Here is a 15422-nt window from a genome sequence, read left to right as displayed (position 1 = left end):
ACCAGATCGGTCAAGCGTGACCTTCTCCTTGTGAAGCCATGCTGGCTGTCTTGGATCACACATTCATTCCTCATGTGATCAAGCATGTCTTCCAGGAAGATCTCTTCCATGATCTTCCCAGGCACAGAGGTGAGACTCACCGGCCTCTAGTTCCCCGTGTCCTCCTTGCTCCCTTTCTTGTAAATGGGAGTGATGTGACTCTTCCTCCAGTCATCCGAGATCTCACCTGACAGCCATGACTTTTCAAATATGATGGAGACCAGCTCGGCAATCACCTCAGCCAGCTCCTTCAGAACTCTGGGATGCACACCAACCAGCCCCATAGACTTGTACACATTCAGTCTCATGAGGTGGTCTCAAAATTGCTCTGCTCTTACAGTGAAGGGGGGGGGGGGAGGAGGGGGATCTACTGCCCCAATCCCCACCTAGGGGTTTAGAGATGCAGAGCTCAGGGACATGAGAAGTACTGGAATCCTAGCCACAAGTGAATGTCAGTCTCAGCCTTCTCTTCGTCTGTTGTAGCCAGTTCTCCTTTTAAATTTCCGAAGGTGGTACACTCATTTTGGCCTGTCTCTTCTGGCCAATGTACCTGGAGAAAGTCTTCCTATTGTTTTTCACTTCCCTTGCTAAGTTCAGTTCTGCCTGCGCTTTGTCTTTCCTGATCCCATGTCTACGAGTCCAGATGGCATCCCTGTATTCTTCCCAGGTGACACACCCTTGTTTCCAGAGCTTGTACGCACCTTTCTTCGCCCTCAGCATGCCCAGCAGGTCTTTACCAAGCCATGCCAGCTTCCTGCCTCCTCTGCCCGGTTTCTTATTCAGAGGGACGGAGAGCTCTTGTGCTCTCAGGAGGGCATCCTTGAAGAGTAGCCAGCTCTCCTCAACATCTTTGTTTTTAAAGACATCATCCCAGGGGATCTTGGTCAACAATCCATTGTACAGCTTAAAGTTTTCCAAAGTTCAGGGTCCTGACGCCACTCTTTGCCAGGCCCACATCCCTTGAGATCATGAACTTAACCAGGGTGTGGTCACTGCAGCCCAGGCAGCCTCCAATCTTAATGCCTTTAATGATCTTCTCCTCGTTGGTAAGCAGTGGGTCCAGCAACAAAAAAGGAGATATACAAGAGTTGAAAGCAAGCTTAATATTTAATGTATATCACAGTTGTTACTATGATTACAGAACTTGTATTATATCATAGAAAGGCTTAGGTTGGAAAAAATGTTTAAGGTCAGATGATTCCAACCCCCTGCCCTGGGCATCATTGCCAGCCACTAGGTCATGTGTGATAACAAATTTACTGTTGTGATGGAATAACTTGATTCTATTGCTGCCATTCAGTTACATGAAATTAATATATGACATGCATATTTTTAAAGTGGAGCTAAGTTTTGCTGACAGAACAATTTTTTTTTTTTTTTCCTCTGGTTTTAGATAAATTACAGTGGATATGAATAAAGTTTATGGAAGCTGAGAGATACACCCAAGAATAATTAATTCTTATTTCTGGATATACAGAGTTCCTGAGAAAAATTTTTGCAGACCATAAATTTACTTTATCAGACACTAAGCAAAAAATAGTGGGAAATTTGTTGAAGGAAAATCTTAAGAACTGTCTTAAGACTGGCAAAAACATCTAGTTATGTATTTCTTGCTGTTGTTGCCAGTAGCATTCTAATGAACAGCTTGTCTTATCAGAGACTCGTTCTTTATTATAACCATAAATGGTGCCATACAAGGCATCATTCTTCTCAGCAATAAGCATTAGGATAATATATTCCATTTGTTCAGAATCTGCAGGGAGAAGGAATTCTTTTCTTCTTTTATATTTTAATCTATGGTTGTTGACTATGCATAGAAGACTGTAACAGCATTTAATGAAAGCTTCCTTGAATAAAAGAAAGAATCCTATAAATTCTAAAGCAGAGATATGCCAGCAGCGTAACACCTGCCACTGACTTCTTCCAATAGATAATAGTAAAAGACTCACTGCTTGCAGGTAATAACCCACTGGCAGTGACTGTTCAAAAATAACTTTTGAATTTGATAGCTTTTTGCAACATGACCTGATACAGCAAGCTACCTGCATTATAAATAAGAATTTTTGGCATATCAGTGCTTGATGAACTATAGATATAAAAATCCAGTAATATCATACTAATGCCCAATATTGATTCAAAATGGAAAATGTTTGATAAAGACCAAACACTGCAGTATTTCTTTAATTATTTGAATTCCCAGATTATCATATTTCCTAATTTTATTGAATCATTTGTGATTCTGATTATGTTTTCCTTATGATTTTACTCATTTCCATTTCACAGCGGTATTTTGCAATGCCTTTGTGTAGTGTACCTAATGTGTGTAAGACAGCCACTGAAATGAAAAAGATGTGTAAGCACTGCTTCAGCATACTAAAGATCTTCCATTTTTGCTTTTTAAAGTTTATCAAGTTCCTACAAATCTGACCACATAAATTATCTCCAAAATATAACTGTATCCACACACACACCCCTTGCTGAAAAGGTAGGAAAGAAATAATCAGCACAGAGCCTAGAGAGAAAATACAATTTCTTAAAGATTATTATTATTATTTTTCCTAAATAGAACCAGCTGATTGGATAAAACACTAAAATAAGTATTTCTGAAACAAATGATGAGCCACTGAATTATGAGGTGATAATAGGTTGGGACTGTTTAGTGATAAAAATCATGAAATTTAAACTAAAATGACTGCAGGCCAGAAATTTCTATAGAATTTCCCACATTAGCTGCATAACATAGTGAAGATTCCCATTTGGATCTATATTACATGACCAGTACATTCTGCTCAGTCTGCTCCGAAGTTTAACAACGTTCAGTTGCAGCCTTTTCTCCCAGGTATGAATATTTTTCCCCTTCTGATCTTTCTGGTTGGCAATTGGCTTCTTAGGAACAATTAATTTTATCTTTCCATCCGGTTTCCTTTGGTTACACTACTTTCAACATTTTAACTTTTTTATTCTCTGTTTTATTGTTTCCTCCTTCTCGGTTATTCCTAACTACTGTACCTCTAGTTGTTATTCTCTCTTAAAAACAGTTTTGGCACTCATCTAGCTGTGTTTTGTAGTAGAAGATGTAAAGGCAACAAAACTGCTGCAGATTATTCTACAAGAAAGGATCACATAATTCAAATAGTAATTCCTAGAGAAAGTATAATTCCAAATCAGAAGTGAATGAGCTGCAGAGCCTCTACTGTTGAGTGGATGTAGTCAGAGTATCTTTGCCAGTGCATAGAGCTTAGTTGAGTCATAGCCAAGTTCCATCACAGTACTGTATAACTGCTGGAGGCACTTTTTGATTGCTTTTGCACTGTGCTTCTTTGCACATTCAGATGAATCACAGCTTTTCTCTTTTTCTAGGACAATCAAGTTTTAGAGTCCCATTAATGAATGTGTCAAAGCTAACCATAAATTGGCCCCAAACTTGGAGAACAACAACAAAAAAATTAATTATGTCAAACTAAATGAATAGCATCTGTGAATATGCCACAGGTTGCTTTCCACTGAAAATCATGTTCTGTATTTGAGATAAAGCATCTTGAAGATCTGACTATGAGAGCTGTTGAAGATGACTAAACTTTCAGAAATGACATTGACACTGTTCATCAGTCAGACAGTAACAGTAAAGAAGGAAGACTAGCGGGTCTTAATCTTGGAGAGCTATCAGATACTCCTTTATAAGGATTAGAGATAGGCAGGCAACTAATTCAGGAGTGGGTGAATAAAAAAAATATTATCAAATTAGCATTCATATTTAAACAGTGATGATTGACTGGTCAGAAAAAAATTCACAGGAAAAAATAAAATTTCTTTGAAAATTCCAAATAAAAATAGACAATTTTCCTGAATTAAATTCAACAATTTTTAATGTAAGCCTCAATATCAGAACTCCCAGACAAGCCGTTGTTCTGCTGGAGAACAGGACACAATACCTCAGTCTGAAAGAATTTTGAAAAGTTTTTAAAACGTTTCTTTACTATATCTGATTTTTCTTAATAAATTGAAAATAAAACAATATTGCAAGCTTGAGAAAATAGAAATACAGATTTTCTTTCAATAGTACACAATTTAATGCAGACTATTGTATTTATAATAAGTTTTTGTAATAAGTTTTAATAAAGGAATTAAAGGTAAAATATTTAATATAAACATTTATCAGAGTTTATTTTGGAATAAGAGTTCTGCTGGCAAGTTAGTGAAATTTTTTACTGTAGTGGAAATGCTAAGTCATGTCTTGAAACAGTGATTGAACACCTTGTGGGAAGGCAGGACCAACCCGAGAAACTCAGGTGCATGCAATTCAGCTGAGTGACCAGAAGGTGTGGAACCTGGCTCCACCCCTTCCCAGACCTCATTTAAGGGTTGGCAGTGGAGGTGTAGGTGTCTTTCTTGGGTTTGTGTTTGTGTTTTGTGCTTAGTGCCTTCTAAGGGTAAGTAGGTGCTTTCTTTTGTTTCTGTGACCATAACTGTTGCGTTTGAGCATATCCTTGCTTGCTGCGGTTTTGTTACTCTGCTATAGTTGCTATGCTTTCCATTGTGTTACGCTTACATAATTCTGTTCTGACTGTTGAAACCTTTAGTTTAATCCAGTTTGGCATCTCTTCATAGGGACTGTTTTGTGATACAGTGGAAAACTGGTAGGTGAGTTTCTGCTGTGTAGGCTAAACTGGTCCAGCACAATTTTGTGTTACATGCATCTATTCCTAAAAGCTTGTTACTTGTCCAACATAACTGTTTTTTTCTATCTAAGCAGTTTTCCCAGTTTTTCAATATATCATCTTTCTCTCATGCTTTGAGACTGCTGATGAAAGTGGTGGTGACACTGTTGAAAAATTGTTTTATAGCTGAGTATGCACTCTGTCAAATATTGTTATTGTGCTCATAGTATTGTTGTAGTTTACATGGAAATAAATAAGAAGCATTACACTTGGAGAGACCTGTGTATTTATCAAATAAGCTGCAAATATGGATCATGAGCCTAAGGACTGAATCACCATGAAATCTACTGTTGTATGACAGGTTTGTCACTAGAGTCAAAAAAAAAGAAAATATAATTGAAAAGAATGGAGTCCAAAAACGTTGGAGAGATCCAGAGTCATATTATTATGAGAAAGCTGAGTTCTTATTCTTGAACTTCTCATATAAACTTGTGTTGCTCATGGAAATGCAAATTGCTAATTTCCTCTGAACTGAGTACTCTGAAGTGAATTCTTTCATAAGCACGTGAAACCATATCAGAGGGAAATAGTATGTATGTGTATATTTTTGTGAGGTGTTTAAATAACAAAACTACTATATTTTTTGTTCTAGTCCAAAATTAACAGTAACATAATAGTCATATTAAAGAAAGACCTATTGTTAATCTTCATAGGGACTGCTGTATTTGGGAATGTTTGGATAGAATCTGTGAAAATCACATAATATAGGCAAATACACAGGCATTCTTTTTCTTTTTAAATGTTATTTTTTTCCTCTCAGAAGAGTAATGATGATGCCCAGGCAGCTTTTGGTTACCATATTTGCCCTACGTTTTCACATACGTGTTCAGTCAGTATATACTGAGCTTCCAAACAGTGTACATTTCAAAACAGCCTTCTGCTCACTGAAATGATTTGTTAGCTAATATTACCATACAAAATTCTGGGAAGCATTTCTCCATGCCAGTGGACTCTATTTAATGAGCAACTTCACAGTTTGTGTCATTGTCTATGTTTTATAGTAGTATGTTCTCTCACTCCGCATCCTCAGTCTTTTCAAGCACGGAAGTATTAATTATAAAATCCATGCCAAATTTTTTTAATGATATTTCTTTCAGTAGCAGCATAGCTTATTAAATTACTTCTCAGTTTCAAACAGTCACCAAGTCCTATGTCATATACATGCCTGGCAGCATTCCTCCTAAAAATGATTTTCCCAACAGAATGTCATAGTAGTAATCTAGCCTTCTGTACGAGTTATGTGTCTTGTGAAGCACTGAAATAAAAACTAGGTTGTTTCCTTTTCACTTTAGGGATATAGAACTGCAGAGAAATTATTAATCCTGTCATTTCAGGAACTTTCACCAGAAATAGAATTGAGACAGTTTAGTTCTTGAAAAGACAGTAACTACCATGGAACAATCATCAGCATACTAAATAAAATATTCAGTAAGAGTGTGTTACTTATCCCAGAAGATCATGTAAAAGCCATGTTACTACAGAACACCCAGGTTGCTGTGAGCTCATTAATGTACCTGGACAGCCCATTATTACTGACATAACAATGACTCCTAAACCTGAACTATATATAAAGAGAGAAAATGCAACTATGCAATAAATGACCTAAGCAACTTAAGAAAAATAATTTTCATAAAATTTTGCTACTGCTTTCAAAGCAAAAATATGCCAACATGCTGGAATACTTCTTTCTAGTCAATGTTATGTTAGTGTATATAACCTTACTAAAATAGTCAGTATTCACTAATAACATTACATAATGATTGATACCAGAGACTAATTTCAGGAAGCAATAGACTAATAGGTACTAGTCTTACACATGCCATATAATTTTACCTCCAGAGTCCACTTTTTCTGCAAAACTGCTAAGCAAGAGTACCCTAATTAGAAGATTATTCAAAGTTGACTTTAATTCTTCTCAGAAAAAAAAAAAAAACACTTAAACTATGACTTTTTTCTACTAGAGATGAAATCGCAAAGTAGGAACAGGAAACAAAGCAAATTCAAATTAGTATTAGAAATATGACAATTCTAGAGAATTGGTTTTAAGGAAAATGAGACTCAAGATATTCTTTTTTCCCCTCTTTAAGTCAGAGTAAGTGTTTCATTGGAAATAGTTCAATTCTAGAAGTATTATATGTACAGTCTCTATCTCTGATCTGGGATGGTTCTCAGTGGCACAGAAGCATAGGTGTCAGTAGTTCCAGAGTCTCATGTGTAGGTTTTCTCAATAAAATTATGTTCAGGAATGCTGTTGTAGGCTAAAAGAGTGGCATTGAAATATTATCTCCAATATGACCAGCAATGCTATCCATTGCTTCTCAATGCAAGTTTACCAACTTTCAGTTATGCAGTATAAATGCAAGCGTGGTAACCTAACTTTAATCAGGAGGAACAGAATCAAGACAGTGAACACTCTTGAACACAAACAATGGCATGAATTCCTTAAATGGAAAAGTAATTAACCTTCTTGTTGGAAGTAATCTCGTCTGAACACCTGGATGTCTTTTTCAGCATGACTCTACTGTTAGCATCTTTCAGCAAAATGTGTTGGAGTGTGCCTGCTGAGTAGAGGTGATTTATAGATATTTTTTTACTGTCATTTCTTCATTCACTAATAATCTCTTCTATTTTTAATTCTCCATTAAACAAACAGCAACAGCAAATCGTTGTCATAACTCCATAAAGAAGCATAATTCAACATTATGTTAATAGTTTCAGACTTATATCACACTGACAAATTTCTTGAAGTTAACAAGAGCTGAAAGTACTGCTCTGTCCCATGACTTCTGTAACATAATGTCAAATTTTGCAACAACATACACCATGCACCCTTTTAATGATCTGAAAAATGTTACGCAAGATCATGAACATCTGTAGTCCTTAACTGCTTTCAGTTTTAAACATGTTTATTCTGGACTCTAAAACCAAAAATTAAAGGAAACAACTTTGTTTCTTTGGATTCACATACGGTTGCTGAAGATGTTCTGGTGGACTCCTGTGAAAGTATTTCAACATATTTTAGCATTGGGTGAGACTTTTTCTTGATAAACCAGAGATGATGATAATGAAGTGAAAATATTATGAAACAAAGCTAGATGGATTGATTTCTTTCCAAATAAATTTCCTGTTGATACCATATAATCAAATAATTGCTGGTGATGTCTGAAAATTGCAGGCTTTCTTTTCCATCTTTTGTTCCCTCTGGAAGACTTCTGTTTGCCTGGTTACAGGCCATTATTGTATTTTCCCATAGCTGATCTTTATTTTAATATAGTCTTCTTTCTTTTCATGGCAGTTATACCACCATAGATACAAATTTGTTATGCAGTTATTGTTTTTATAACATGCCCCTAGGGATAAGCTATGCTCTTAGATATAAATGGCAGCTGTTGTCTGTGATGCTATGAAAATAAAATGGTGGAAAGGTCATGTCCTTCACTTCTACAGATACTTTTTTTTTTTTTAGCTAGAGGTTTGTGGCAATCTTAAAACTAAATACTGACATTTAAGTACTACATCTATAGTAATGAAGCCATGTGGGAAACCTTCAAGTTTGTTTATTTGCTTTCTATTGTGGTTTAACCCATCAGGCAACTAAGTAGCACACAGCCATTTGCTCACTTGAAAAGAATGGGAAGCAAATTAGAGCTCACAAGTTGAGATAAAAGCAATTCACTAAGACAAAAAAAGAAAAGGAAACAATGATAATGATATAGATACATAAATAACCGCAATGCAGTTACTTCCAGATAAATGATAACCAGCAACTTAGCCTGTGACAGACTCCCCACAGCTCTGTAGCTGCCTGCATGATGTCATGTGGTATGAAATAACTCTTAGACTAATTCAGGGTACCTGTTCTGGCTTTGCCTTACCCCTTGCTGCTGTGCCATAAAAGCAGTCTTTTCTCTTTCAAGTGATCTGGTTAGAGTTATTGGTGTGTTTTTAGTGGTTCTTATTAAGTGATCAAAGGTCAGAGTGCTGTTAATATAGTCTTGACTGAAGCCAAGCCATTAACCTAACTAATTTTTTTTTTTTTTTGCTATTTGTAGGAAATTAAGTTTTCACATTCTTTAAACAAGTTCTCAAAGTTTGATTTCTTCCTTTGGCTTTCTATGGCAAGCTTATGCTTCAAAATACAGTATAGAGAAAGGGATTTTTCTGTGATTTAATGAACTATCATTAAGTGCATCATTAAGAGCTCAAGTGCACTCCAGCAATTTTGTGTGACACCAGGCTGCATGGTGCAGTTGACATCCTTGAGGAACATGCTCAGTTTTGAACAATAAGCTTGGAAAAAACTCAGGATGTTCAACAAATTATAGAATTGTAGAATGGCTTGGATTGAAAGAGATCCCAAGGATTGTGAAGTTACAACTCCTGCCACAAGTAGGCCCACCAACCTCCAGATCTGGTAGTAGTCCAGGTTGCCCAGGGTCCCATACAACCTGATCTCAATGTCATGGTTTCATGATTTTTCATTATCGGTATTCCACATCATAACATCATGCAATGCACTGGGGGTTTGACTGCTGATGCTCAAGTTCCGGGTGCCTGTCCAGTGGAGAAGAGCAGCTACGTTTCCCCAGGGGGCTTTGCGGTCAGCGAGGAGATATAACTCCCGGCAAGGTCACCTGATGCTCGCTTCTCTGCCTGCGCTTCTCTGCCTGCGCTTCTCTGCCTGCGCTTCTCTGCCTGCGCTTCTCTGCCTGCGCTTCTCTGCCTGCGCTTCTCTGCCTGCGCTTCTCTGCCTGCGCTTCTCTGCCTGCGCTTCTCTGCCTGCGCTTCTCTGCCTGCGCTTCTCTGCCTGCGCTTCTCTGCCTGCGCTTCTCTGCCTGCGCTTCTCTGCCTGCGCTTCTCTGCCTGCGCTTCTCTGCCTGCGCTTCTCTGCCTGCGCTTCTCTGCCTGCGCTTCTCTGCCTGCGCTTCTCTGCCTGCGCTTCTCTGCCTGCGCTTCTCTGCCTGCGCTTCTCTGCCTGCGCTTCTCTGCCTGCGCTTCTCATCTCAGCGTTGTGGTAAGGCCGATCCACCATCAATTTCACATTCTCTCTCCTTATAAAATTCTGTTGATACCGTATTTAGTAAATTACTTTGTTTTACCTCAGATTGTTGCCACTGTTTTCAATTATTTCGGGGTCCCTTATTTTCTTTTTTTTTCCCGGGGGCGCGGATCCGCGGATCCCTCCGCCCTTCTAGTCACGGAGCCGGGCCGAACCAGCCCGTAAACCGTTGACACTCAAGCACCTCCAGGGATGAGGCACCCACAACCTCTCTGGGCAGCCTGTTCCAGCACTTTGCCACTCTCTTGGTGAAGAACTTTACCCTGTTACCCAATCCAAATCTTTCCTCCTTCAACTTAGAACTATTTCCCCTTTCCTATCACTGTCTACCCTTGTAAGAAGTTGATTCTGCTCCTGTTAATAATCACCTTTTAAATACTGGAAAGCTGCAATGAGCTCTGCTTGTAGCCCTCTCCAGGCTGAGCAGCCTATCTTCATAGGGGAGATGCTCCAGCCCTCTGATCATCTTTGTGGCCATCCTCTGGACCCTCTCTAACAGCTCCACATCTTGCAGTACACCAGATGGGGGCTCATGAGGGCAGAGTAGAGAGGGACAATCAACTCCCTGTTTCTGCTGGCCCCCCTCTTCTGAAGGAGAAATCCAAGTATAAGGTCTTGCATCTGCATTGTGGAAACTCCCACTATCAGTACAAATTGCAGTATAAAAGGTTTGAGTGCAGCCCGGCCACTAAAGAACTTGGGGGTACTAGTGGATGGTAAGCTGGATTTGAGCCAGCAATAGGCTATTGCAGCCCAGAAAGCTAATTGTATCCAGGGCTGCATAAAAGAAGCATGGTCAGCAGGTCAAGAGATGTGATCCCACCCCTCTACTCTGCTGGTGAGATCTCATCTGGAGTGCTGTGGAGTCCTCAATGTGTATTCACACACCGCAGGAGTGTATCCAGTGCAGAAGTGATCCAAGGAGTGGAACACCATCTCTAAGAAAACAGGTGGAGAGAGTTGGGGCTGATCAGCCTGGAGAAGAGAATGCTCTGGGGAAACCTGATAGCAGCCTTTCAATATCTAAAAGAGGGCTATAAGAAGCAAGGGAACAGATTCTTTGCAAGGTCTGTTGTGATAGACAGTGAAGGTGAAATGGTTAGAAGCTAAAAGAGGGGAGACTTAATCGTATTTAAGAAGTTTTTTACTCTGAGTTGCAAAGAACTGGAGCAGGTTGATTGTAGAGGTGGTAGATGCTCCATCCCCAGAGACATTCAAGGAAAGGCTGGACTGGATTCTGTGCAACCTGATCTAGCTCCTCTTTATTGCTGGGGAGTTGGAGTAGATGACCTTTAAAGGTCTCTTCCAACTCAAATAATTGTATGACTTTATTATAACACAAATATCTAGTATTTCATAATGTTACGCTTTGAAATTTACTTTTAACTGACATATTCATTGAAAGTATATGCATTTTAACTGTTGAACAAATAGCTATTAGATCTATTATTTTGCTTTTATGCTATGCTTTATGCATCTTGATCTCTTTGAGGAGAAACTGATCTTCATTAATATTATCAATAAAGTTAGGAAGCTCCTACAGGAATTCCAAACCAGAAAGTGGTGAAGGTTTTAATTAAACTAATTAACTAGGGAAAATTAATTTAAAGTTAAGGAAGATGTTATGGTCTGCCATGTCATCCACACTGAATTCTGAGAACTTGGAATTATTAGAAACAGAATAACTATAATATTCTTCATAATAATGGCTTCCATAGGAAAGACCTCTTTTTCCAATCAGTAATCTATTCTGAGTGAGGGAAAGCTTAATCAGATGCTAAGAACTAACTCCATCTTATAACATTAAATCAGTTTGGAAAGAGCAAAGAAGTAACTGAAAGCTACTTGGATTTACTTGTATGACATCTAAGCTGAAAGTGTTTAATTATTAGAATTCTATGAAAAAGTCATTTTTAAAATTACTGCATCTCAGCCCACTTCTGAACCTGAAGCCAGTATATAACTGGCTAAATCATTAAAATCATTGCATTCTTAGAATAACTTTAAATGCTACGAAAACTGCAGCAACAAGATCACATGCTTCAGTGTTTACACATATAATTGATTAATTTGTCTTTACATCACTAAAAGAAATTTCTGAAGGTTTTGATGGGTTTATACCAATTCCTTTTTGTAAATTTTATAGTGTTAAAAACAGGAGAATGCTTCAAGTCTAATATAATGCTATATTCCTTGGAGAGATTTATGTAGAATCTCCTTTTGTGAGTTCTATTTGATGATTAAGAATATGAAGAATAACAAAAGCTGCTGCCTTCTTCAAGTGAGTTTCAGCAAAGAAAGACTCAAATTGCCATAGATATTGACACGTATTGACTTTATTATTTATCTTGCCGTTCTACATTGACTACTTTGACCTTAATTGTTTATGTAGGTGTAGAGGATGAATAATGTATACGTGAGCTGAATGTGCAAGGATATGGAATATAAAATGATTGTGTTAAAAAAAAACAAAAACAGAACAACAAAAACAAAACACCCCACAATTATTATGACCTAAATAAATCAAGTCATTTGGTCTTGCTAAATGTTACAAAAATAAATATTAATTCCATTTGGATGTGAGGGTGCATGTATGTATATAATAAATTTGCAGTAAAATTTATACAGTGCAGTTTGAAATATTAATTTAAATCACAGGCAAAGTTACAGTAGCATATTGTCTGAATAATAGCTCCAGGAACAGAGATCAAACAGACTTTTCATTGTGACCAGCTGGGATTATGGCCTTTAAAAACATATTACATCCACATAAATGTTTTTTTGACTTCCAGAATCCAGGACCATCTGTCCAGATGGCTGTGTGCCCATGCAAAAGTTGGTAGAAACCTTGCCATTACACTGAAAAGTCAGGTATCAATGAGATTGAGATAGAAAGGCCTGCAGAACACTGTAAAGGACATCTGTTCTGCAGGAAAAGAGGAGGGAAGTCCATATCCTGTGGCAGCCCCACTACACTGACACCACATGCCTACTTCCACCTTATGACACCTGTTCATAGTTACAAGCCAAAACAAAAAGGAAAAAAGATCCTTGAACAAAAGGGAATAGATGGTATAGATTCTTCAAGCTTTCTGTGTCTGCCAAGAAAACAGGTTTCACTGTGGTAGGCAGTTGGGAAACCCAGGATATATGGGCTATCAGAATGGAAGTCCAGGCATTTTGTATACTGACAACACCTTGGAAAACAATGTTCTTGGAAGGCAACTAAAGTGACAAGAAGAAACAAACTTTGAAGATCTAGATATAACTTTTTGCATAAACTGTTAATAGACGGCAATAAATTGAAAACAGTAACCAATGAGTAAAAGAATGTTCTTCCGCATGCCTTATGAAGAAATAGTATAATTTGTAACTGTCTCTGTTCATGAAAATTCTGAATTACATATTATAAATTAACTGAATACAATGTAAACTTCTGTTTTAGCTTGGCACACTGTCAGAGTATTCTTGTTGCTAACCAAATTAATCCTCCTTTCAGGTGAACTGGCAACACGACACAAGGGGAGAGTGAAGTTGTTGCATAATAGAAAAACTCATGTTATGAATAAAATTTATATATAAATGCAATCTGGAGTTTAAATTCATTTGACCTCAAAGAATACTCATTCAAATTTGTTGGGAGTTTTGTCACCGACAGGACAAAATCTATTTGAGACTAAACAGTCAGGAATACTATTTGCCTACAAACACTGCCATTTTAATTAAAAATAAATTACTAAGAAGGTGTTGTTTTTAGTCCAGTGTCCAAATTCTGAAGTTTTGAGGAGAACAGTGATTTAGGGGAAATATGAGTGGTTCTCTTGTGAAGTAGTATGTGTAAAGCAAAAGTTAGATCTGAGATATTTTTCTCTATATGCTGATGAAAATCATACACATGATAGCACAAGAACATATTAAATGATTTCTTATACATTCAAGAACATATTTAGAGTCTTCATTTTAAAAACAGATATATATTCATTTTAAAGCTAGGCTGGAGCAGATAATTGAGGAACCAACTAGAAAGTGTTTTAATGGAATTTAGATTAAGAATAGGAATTGAGAGTGTGCAAGTTGGAGACAGTCTTCACTGTAGTGATCACAAAATGGTTGGGTGCAAGGTTCTAGGAGAAAGGGGCAAGAAAATAAAATACCAGGGCATTGGATTTGGGAATCTTCAAGGAAGAATCCATTTGGATATAGACCTGGAGAGAACTGGAGTCATAGAATCAGTGAGTCATAGAATGTCTTGGGTAGGAAGGGACCTCAAAGTTCATCTCATTCCAACCCCTCTGCCATGAACAGGGTTGCCACCCTCTAGAGGTCCATGTTGTTCAGAGTCCCAGCCAACCTGGTCTTGAATTCCTACGTGGACAGGTGTAGAAAATTTCCCCTGCAAACTTCTTTCAGCTTGTTCCAGTGCCTCATGATCCTCTGGGTACAGCATGTCCTCCTAAAATCTAACTTAAATCAGAGGATTTTTTTTTTTAAAATTTTTTTTTAAGCACTGAAAGGATGCAACAAGATTGTCCCAGAGTGCTCTCTTCAAGTCTGAACAGAGCCGATATTCAAAGGACTGGATGATACTCAAAGCTAACTTTCTCCAAACTCAAGAAGCATTTGTACCACAAGCAAGAAATCAGGCAATAAATCAGGCAATAGTGGGAGGAGGCTGACATGGATAAGCAAGTAATTTGTAGCTGAACTCAAATATAGAAGGAAGTGTGCAAGAAGTGAAAGCAGGGGCAGGTGACCAAGAAGGAGCACAGTTTCTGTTCAGCCAAGGGGTTAGATGCTTTTAGAAAAGCAATGATCAAAATGGGGATAAATCCATCAGGGCCTGTGAAGAGGAACAAGAAAGAATTCTACAAATAAAAGAACAGTAGAAAAAGAAAAAAAGAAAAAGTTAAAAAAAGTAAATGTAATACTATAGAAAACATGAGCCTGCTTTTGAATGGGATGGGGTACCCAGTGACAAAGAAAATAGAAATTGTCACATTTCTCAATGTTTTCTTGGCCAAGGTCAGTTGGAGGCAAGTCCCTAGCAGTATACCTCAGGGTCGGAAATGGAGCCAGTGCTGTTCAATTTACTTATTAATGAGCTGAATGATGGGACAGAGAGCCCTCAGCAATTTTGCAGATGATAGAAAACTGGAAGGAGTCAATTAATGTTAGTTGTTAAGAGGAAATTCTTTGATCAGAGGATGGTGAGGCACTGGAACATGTTGTCCAGCTGTGGATGCTCCATCTTGGGAGATATTCAAGTCTAGGTTGGACAGGGCCTTGGTCAGCCTGATCTAGAGGATGGCAACACTGCTAATGTCATGGGTTGGAATTAGATAACCTTTAAGGGCCCTCTTAATCCAAGGCATTCTGTGATTGCTTTAGATAATCTCAAGAAGTCACTTTCAACCAAAACGTTTTTTTGTTTGTTTCTGTGATTATTATATTTGTGGATATTATAAACAGAGGTGTATTATTTAAAAAAAAAAAAAAAAAAAAAAAAAGAGTAACCATAAGACTTTACATTTATAATTTTATCTTTATAAGTTTTCCATTTCACTTGAAATGCTTGATTTATTATTTCATGTCTGTCTAAAAAGTTC

The sequence above is a fragment of the Meleagris gallopavo genome, chromosome 4 (genome assembly GCF_905368555.1).
Source record: "Meleagris gallopavo chromosome 4, MGAL_WU_HG_1.1, whole genome shotgun sequence".
NCBI lineage: Eukaryota > Metazoa > Chordata > Aves > Galliformes > Phasianidae > Meleagris > Meleagris gallopavo.
This window is presented reverse-complemented; position numbering follows the sequence as displayed.